The sequence below is a fragment of the Cavia porcellus genome, unplaced genomic scaffold (genome assembly GCF_034190915.1).
Source record: "Cavia porcellus strain 051 isolate PalLab524CR breed Dunkin Hartley unplaced genomic scaffold, mCavPor4.1 scaffold_16, whole genome shotgun sequence".
In the NCBI taxonomy this organism is placed as follows: Eukaryota; Metazoa; Chordata; class Mammalia; order Rodentia; family Caviidae; genus Cavia; species Cavia porcellus.
The window spans coordinates 13,652,419-13,660,281 of NW_026947499.1; the positions used below are offsets into that span (position 1 = coordinate 13,652,419).

The following is a 7,863-nucleotide window of genomic DNA, read 5'->3' on the forward strand; positions in this document are numbered from 1 at the left end:
CAGAGGGCGGTGCAGCCCTCTCCAGACTGCTGTGTGCGTGAAGCCCAGCCAGCCCCCAGGGGTATGGGGGTGAAGCAAGCTTTTACAGCGCCCTGTGAGACTTTCTGAAGGTACCCAAAGGGGAGGGAGGTGGAAAGAGGGGGAGCGGACCAAACGGTTTCTTTATTTCTAGCCTTGCTTGAATGGCTTCGAGACAGTTATGGCTCGGGTTCTGCTGAGTCAGAAGAATCCCTCCGCTGCTCCCGGAAACACAGCTGGTAGGCGAAAATAACCACAGAGCTGAGCATCGCGCACCTTCCAGAAAAGGGGGCAGAAAACCTCAAAACAAAGAGAAAAGTGTCAAACAGTACAAGAGGCACCGTCAAGAAAAAAAAAGAGATTAAAAAAAAGATTTTTAAAAAACCCTCCATCATGGCTCCTGAACACACGGAGACTGTGGCTCTGTCCTGGTCTCTTGAGGTTTGCTGTTTAGCCCAGAAATGGCTCTACAATGGAGCAAAGTAAGCTGCTTTTCCACCGTGATGGGTTTAATAGGACCCCCCCCCCCAGCAAAAAAAAACAAAAACAAAAAAGTCCATGTCCTGGTACCAGAATGTGACCTTGTTTGGAAAAATGTCGTTGCAATTGTCAGCTGATGTAAAGATCTGAAGATCATCCTGGACTCCCTACATGGGCCCTAAACCTACAAGAGGGAGGCTGAGGGACACACGGGTGTGCACACACGCACACACACTCAGAGAGAAGGCCAAGGGAGAGAAGAAGCCCAAGGCTGGATCCAGCAGGCCAAGGATTGTCCCTCCACAGGACCTTAACTGGGCCACCCTGACTCCAGGCACCGGCTCCTCTCTGTGCCCCCCTTTCTCTCTGGGCAGTCTGGAGACACCTCCAGGGTCTCCTATGCCAGCACCCTGCGCTTTCCTTTCTCCGGAGTTTGGTAATCACCTCTAGGCAGGCCGATGCTCTGTGCATTGTCAGGATTTGGCAAGCGCTCTACCCCTCGCTTAGCCAAATCCTGGCCAGTTTTTGTTTTTTGTTTTTCCCCAGTATTGGGATAGAACCCAGAGCCTTCACACTGAGCTCCGTGCCTTTTTAAACTTTTTTTATTTTGAAAGAGAGTCTTGCTCCAAGTGGCTCAGGCTGGGCTAGAACTTGTACCCTTCCTGCCTCAGCTTCTCAGAGAGCTGGGATTGCAGAACAGGGCTCTCAGAGGTGGAGAGAAGCCTGGATGTGTGTATGATCTATTAACTGGTCTCCACTCCCTGAGGCAGGTTAAGAGCAGGCCTTAGAAGCACACTCTGCTCCCGCTGGCTGTGTGGGCTGGAGTAGAGTTTAACCACTCTGACCCTCGGTTTCCTCAATGACCTGCTTATAGACGGGAAGGGAGTTACTTTGTGCCAAGCTCTGTGTGGGTGGGGTGTTTGTGTGTGTGTGGTCCTGTTGCTCCAGGTTGCAGGTGAGTACAGGGATGCCTTATTTTGTCCAATCACACCTGTGACACCATCTTTGATGGGAGACCAGCTCTCTTCCGCCTCTTTGCTCTGGGGGAAGGTTATGATCCAGGCCTGGTCAATCAGAGTCAGAGCTTGTTAGTTCAGGGATAGGCGTGTGATCCACCATGGCTCAATCAACTGGAATTGTCCCACCTATTGGAGAGGGGAAACCTGCTGCTTCTTGGTTCTGGTATGCGGTAGGTTACAAGCTGAAACTGCTGGGGGTTACCACTGCCACTCCCCAGGGATGACACAAAGCCACAGACACAGACATGAGGGGTACAGGGAGAATCTCGACAGTTTTTTTTTTTTTTTAATTTTTTATTTAAAAGGAAAAAAAGAAAAACAAAACAAAAACAGTATAAAGGTACAAGTAATACAGAATTACAAAAAAAAAATGGTAAGAAATCACTAGTTAATAGATTGCATATTGTCATCTTAGAAATAGTTGTTCAAGTTACCAAAATGGAAAAGTTTTGAGCATCAGGTCAGACTTTGTGTTTGTCATTGTTGTTTTCTTTCTTTCTTTCTTTATCTTTTCTTTTCTTTTCTTTTTCTTCTTTGATTTTTTAAACTCAGGGTCTTGCCATGCAGTTCAGGCTGCCCCCAAAATCACCGTGTGGCCAGGCTGGCCTCAAACTCATTATAATCCTCCTGCCTCAGCCTCTCAAGTGCTGGGATTACAGGCATGCACTACCACCCCTGGTTTAAGAAGTTTTAGACTTTGAAGCCAAGCCTGGTGACGTATGGTGATGCATGTGTCTATTTCCTGCACTCTGGGAGGCTAAGGCAGAAGGATCACAAGTTCAGAAGCAGCCTGGGCAACTTAATAACATTGGAAGGCTCTGTGTCAAAATTTGAAAAATGTAAAAAGGGTTCAGGTTGTAGCTCGGCACTACTAGGTTCAATCTCTAGCACTAGAAAGAAGGAAAGAAAACAGAGAGAGAGAGAGAGAGAGAGAGAGAGAGAGAGAGATAAGTAAGTGTACCAGTTAACCACGTATCTGCTGAGCAGATAACTGACAAATGCTAGCATTCTGTTAGACACGCTTCTGAGACAAAACGGTATCTGAAATCCCATAGAGTTTCTCGGTTCTATATGTTGATTCTAGACTCTGAAATGCCAGGGGAGTCTGACTCTGAATAACTTGAAGACATTTTAACAAAACAAGAATACTAAAGCCCCTTTTATTTACTCACATATTTATGATTTCTGGCACGCATCCTTTCTCATATAGATCCTGAGTTTCCATCTGGTAATGGTCTCCCTCAGCCTGAGAAAGAAATGCTTTGAACAAATCCCACCCTCTTTTGTTTATCTGTGAAACATTTTCCCCCTGCGATTTTAGAGTATATTTTCACTGGGCATTGACTCTTGGTTGACAGCTTTTTTTAAAAAATTAAGTGCATTAAGGATTTCATTTCATTGTCTCCTTATTCTTTCTAGCAGAAATCAGTGATAATCCTTACCTTTGTTATTTTTATGTGATGTGCCATTTTTTAACCTAAACTGCTTGTTCATATCTTTCCCTTTATTGTTAATTCTAAGAGATTTGGTTGTGATGTACTTTGATGTCTTCTCACTATATGTATCTTGCCTGAGATCTGTTGGGCTTCTGGGACTTGTAGTGCTATAGCTTTTATGTATTAAAGCTGGAAACCTTTCTCTTCCTGTCTCCCGAGTAGGCTCCAAGTGCACCCAGGGTGGTTGTCTTGGTTACTTTTTACTCGTTGCTGAGACAAAATACCTGAAGCCCAAGTTGGGAAAGGAAAGGTTTATTTCTTACAGTTTTTGGAGGTTTCAGTCCACACTCAGTTGGCTCCAAGGCAGGCGGGCATGGAGGGGCTGCAGTTCATGGTGGCTGCAAACAGCAAACAGGAACCAGCAAAGAGCAAGACACACCTTCTTCCTGCCATTACATCACATCCTGGCTCCACCCCTTTGTGGGTGGAGCACTGACACCATCAATCCAAGCACTAGACAATGAACCAATCACAAATGCACAATGCAAACTCTTGAGGCCTGGGGGACACAGACATAAACCATGACAGTGGTCTATCCGGTATCGTTGCCTGGGCACCTGATGCTCTGATATTTATTTCTTTTTCTCACACTTCTTCGGTGTGAATAACTTCTATGATTATACTCTCTTTCCTTCTGCAGTTATTAAAATGCTACTAAACTCATCTGGTGAATTTGTGTCTTGTAAAAAATGTTTCTCCTCTCTGCAGGCGCCTGTGCTGTTCTTTTTAGAACATCTCCAGCTTCTCCTGCGTCTGTATTCTTCTGTCTTTGACCATATTTTCATAAGTATCCTAAAGTCACTGCCTTAAGCTCAGCTTGGTCACTCGGGACTATGGTATTTCTTACGATTGCGAGCCACATTTCCACGCTCTTCAGGTGTCTAGAGATTTTCTACTGGGTGCTAGACAATGTGCGTGTTACACTGAATGCCCACCGTCCTTTTTCGCCTTTGAAGTTTATTTTGGCCTCCAGTTAAATTACCTGATCATCTTGACTTTTTGAGGCTTATTTTTAAGCTTCATTTTGCTGGGTCTGGAGAAGTCTTTCTTTGGAGACTGTTTTAGCCTTACTACTTAGATGTAGATTCACTGTGGTCTCTCATGAACGCCTTGCATGTTCAACAAATTGTTCTCATCCTGCTTTGCTAAAGCTTGAATGTCTCCCAGGTCCATAGGTGTTTGGGAATTACATGGCTGACAGTTAATACACTCCCCAGTCATTTGCCAGCCTTGTGGCATTTTATCCAGCGCTTGAGCAATCTGGTATTCAGCTGATGGCTCAGGCGGTTCCCTGGATGGATTTTTGGTACATTTATCCACGTGGCACCTGCTCTGTGATTTTGCTTCATGGATTCCATGCCCTCAGTCTCCACCTATCACAACACACCTCCTCCATTCAGAGAGGCCGTGTACTCTGCCTTGGACTCCCCTTCCTAGGCCCCAACTAACAGATACCTCCAGGCAGAAATCCAGCACAACCCTGGGACTCACTTCCTTTACCTCCCTCTCCCAAGGCGCACAGCCCTGCTCTGTTGTCATCCTGCAGCATCTGAAAACAGTGATTTCATATATTTTGTCCAGCTGGAAAAAAATTTCTTATATTTGTGACAGACAAGTCTGGTACAAGCCGCTCGCTGTCCATCACTTCTACCTTGTGAAATGTCCCCGTGCTCTTCCAAGGTTCCTTCTCTTACTTTGTTCTCCCGTGGCCAAAGAAAGAAGTCGACTCTGACCAACTTAAGGAAAAAAGAGGGAGGGGATGGTTGGTGGGAGCCACGCCTGTAATCTCAGCTCTCAGGAGGCTGAGGTGGTTCAAGGCCAGCCTGGACAACACAGGGTGACCCTGACTCTACCAATCAGTCAGTCAATTAATAATTAAAAAGAGGGAGGGAAAGAGGGAGGAGGAAGAAAAGAAAGTCAGAGAAGGGAGTATGAGAAGGGCACAGGAACATTTCACAAGATGAAGTTATAGATAAGGAAGAGTCCCCAGAGTGGGCGGGATCAGAGGGTCCTGCAGACCTAGGCGCCAAGAGCCTGTCTCTTCAAGGCACAGAGGCCCACATGCATTAGCTGCAAACTCCGGGGCCCTTAAGATTTCTGCGAGACCACATCGGGCACGGCCTTGATCAAGAGCTCACCTCTTTGCCAGAGGAGGACGAGCCCCTCTGGTGGACGGCACTCCCTCCCAGGAGCTGAGCAGTGAAGGAGGCCAGCGCCCCACATAACACGGACTGTTTGCTTTTTTCCTGAAGAAAAGAGACTGGATGTACACAAGGGAACAACAGACATGGTGCACAATGTTTGCTGGGATGCAAAATCTTTAGGTAGGGGTGGCTTTTGAACTCATCTCTGTTCTCAGTACTAAGGATGTAATGGAACTCGGGGCCTTCACCCTGAGCTATGCTCTCAGCTCTTTTGTTGATTTTTAAAATTTCTGGGACATGGTCTAAGTCACTAGGTTGCTCACACTGGGCTTGATCTTGAGATCCTCCTGCCGCAGCTTCCCAGAGTGCTGGGATTCCGGGTTGGTGCCACCCCATCTGGCTTTGTTCTCTCTTTAGCCACTAGACTGCACACATCCCTTGTCCCCTGCACCCCTGCCCTCTCCGCCGCTCAGACTCCACCACGGCCAGCAATCCTGCCTGTGATAACAAGGAGGCAGCTAGAACACTTTATCAGGCCCAGAAACACTGATTTCGGGCTTGCTGGGGGCAGCTTCTCTGGGTCTGCTGATGTTCAGGGAAGGCTTCCCAAGAACAAAACTGGCCTGGGGTGAGGAGCAAGCTCGGACCTGCATCCTGGGTGCAGAGCGTGAAGCAAAGTACCCGTTCCCTGCCCCTGCTTGTGGGCTGGAAGCTCCTCCCTTGAAAGAATCTGGAGCCTGTGTGTGCTCAGGAGTGGCCGGAGAGAGGTGGCTGTGGGCGAATTCCTTAAGCAGCTTCACTCGGCCAAATATCCAAGTAGAGCTACCAGCAGGCAAGGGAAGAGATGTTCCCTGTCCAGCTTGTTCTGAGGAATTGTGCTGTTCCTGCTCCGCCCAGAGGCTGACACATTAGTGTGTGTGTGTGTGTGTGTGTGTGTGTGTGTGTGTGTGTAAAATGCCTACAATCCAGTCCCTGAGGTTCTTAAAGTTTCCATCAACATTATTTTCTTGTACGAGTGTACCCATTTCAAAGGAGGAAAGCCAAAGTCCAGTGCATGCAATTGGATCAGTGATAAAGTCAAGAATGGAATTCCAGCCTGCAGCTTGAAGCTGGGCTGGAGGGCTCTGAGGAGAATTCGGAAAGAAGGAGAAATAGAAAAGGACAGGGAAGGAAAGGTAGGGCGGAAGAGAGAGGGAAGCTGGCTCACGAGCTAATGAACATTTCAAAGGTGCCCGGGACTCCAGGGGCCTGGGGCGTTGACAGGTGCTATTTGTACACAATCAGGATCCAGACTGAAATTACAGTCAAGTAGAAGCACATCCCAGCTCTTCCCAGCTCCGCCTGCCTCCCCTCTGGCTCAGCCGCACGTCTTTTCCATCCTCCTGGGCTTTTTCTTTACCAAGAAAGAGATTGAGGTACTTTCCTGGTGATTCCAGAAAAGGCGAACAGAAGACTGTAACACCAGGGTGACCTGTCTTGTGGCCTGCCTCACGGTGGGACCCAAAGGCTGCAAGAAGGGAAGCCCAGGGAACCCCGAGGACTCAGGCTTCTGGATTTCGCCCCCTCCCATCCGAGCCGGCTGGGTAGAGATTTGGGGGTTAAGGAATCTGCGTCCATCCGGGGAAGTCTAGGCACCGTGGGAGTCAGCTAAAGGACAAACAATCCTGTTTTTGTGGATCCAAGATCTCCTCTGAGGCTGCCATCAAAAGGCAGGGACTTGGGCCCCTTCCACAGGTGTCTTCAGGTGGCCAGCCCACGCCCGGGGCCTCCCTGCCCTGCTCGAGGCTGGGGTCAGAGTTATCTGAAGCCTGGATCACCTGTCCAGGTAAATGTTGAGCTACAAGGACCTAAACGACTGTCTGGCTAACAATACCTCTCGCAGATCTAGGGCCCTTTAAATATCTCTCTTTTATTGATATCTGCTGATTGGGGCAATTTATTATTATTATTTGGGAGTGCAGATTGAACCCAGGTTCTTCATACGGAGCAACATGCCTATGCCCTTTTATATTTTTTATTTTGAGACAAAGTCTCCTTGAGTTTCCCAGGTTAGGCTCGCATCTGAGATCCTCCTGCCTCAGCCTCCAAGAGTGCTTGAATTACAGGCATACGCCATCATATGTGGATTATTATAGGAATTTTCTTACGTTGTTGCCATCAAGGCTGCAAACCCCTCATGGGCAAGGAGCATTATTGGATGATTTCTTGTTCCCCAAGGCACACCAGAAAGCACTTTACCGGTGCGGTGAGAGGCTTCAAGGTACCTATTTTATTATGCTCTGCTCCACTTCACACCAGGATCAGGAGAGAGCAGGCATGCCGGCACCAACCAACACAATAAAACAAGGCATTTACAAAACAAAAAGATAAGAAATGAAAGCAAAAGTAGGGGACGTGATAAAAGATAAGATCAATACTCAAAATATCAAAATATTCTCTTTCTCATGAAAAAATGAGGCTGCGGGTTCCACTCTTCCTGAGCAAGGCGTGAGGCGATTGCTTGGTCTTCTCCTGGAAAGACCTAGGGCAGAAGCAAATCTCAGCCGCAGACCTCCTGCTCCAGCACCTGCCCAGCAGAGTCCCTGTTGGCCCCTCATTTACACCAGATTGAATTCTCAAAAGAATCCACGTGTGTATCTAGTCTGCAAAGGGAAGGCAGGCTTGAGTTTTGGCGGGCCAGAAAACAGTCCTAAAGCCTTTTTTTTA

General features: G+C 47.7%; 1 long non-coding RNA gene across 1 annotated transcript; it reads right to left on the reverse strand.

Moving 5' to 3' along the window:
* Window positions 1-1,741: 1,741 nt before the first annotated feature.
* LOC134470642 (uncharacterized) lies at window positions 1,742-3,374 on the reverse strand. Its single transcript, XR_010039644.1, has 3 exons — window positions 3,277-3,374; window positions 2,690-2,763; window positions 1,742-2,407 (listed from the first exon to the last, which is right to left on the reverse strand). It is a non-coding gene; the product is annotated as an uncharacterized LOC134470642 (long non-coding RNA).
* Window positions 3,375-7,863: the final 4,489 nt, after the last annotated feature.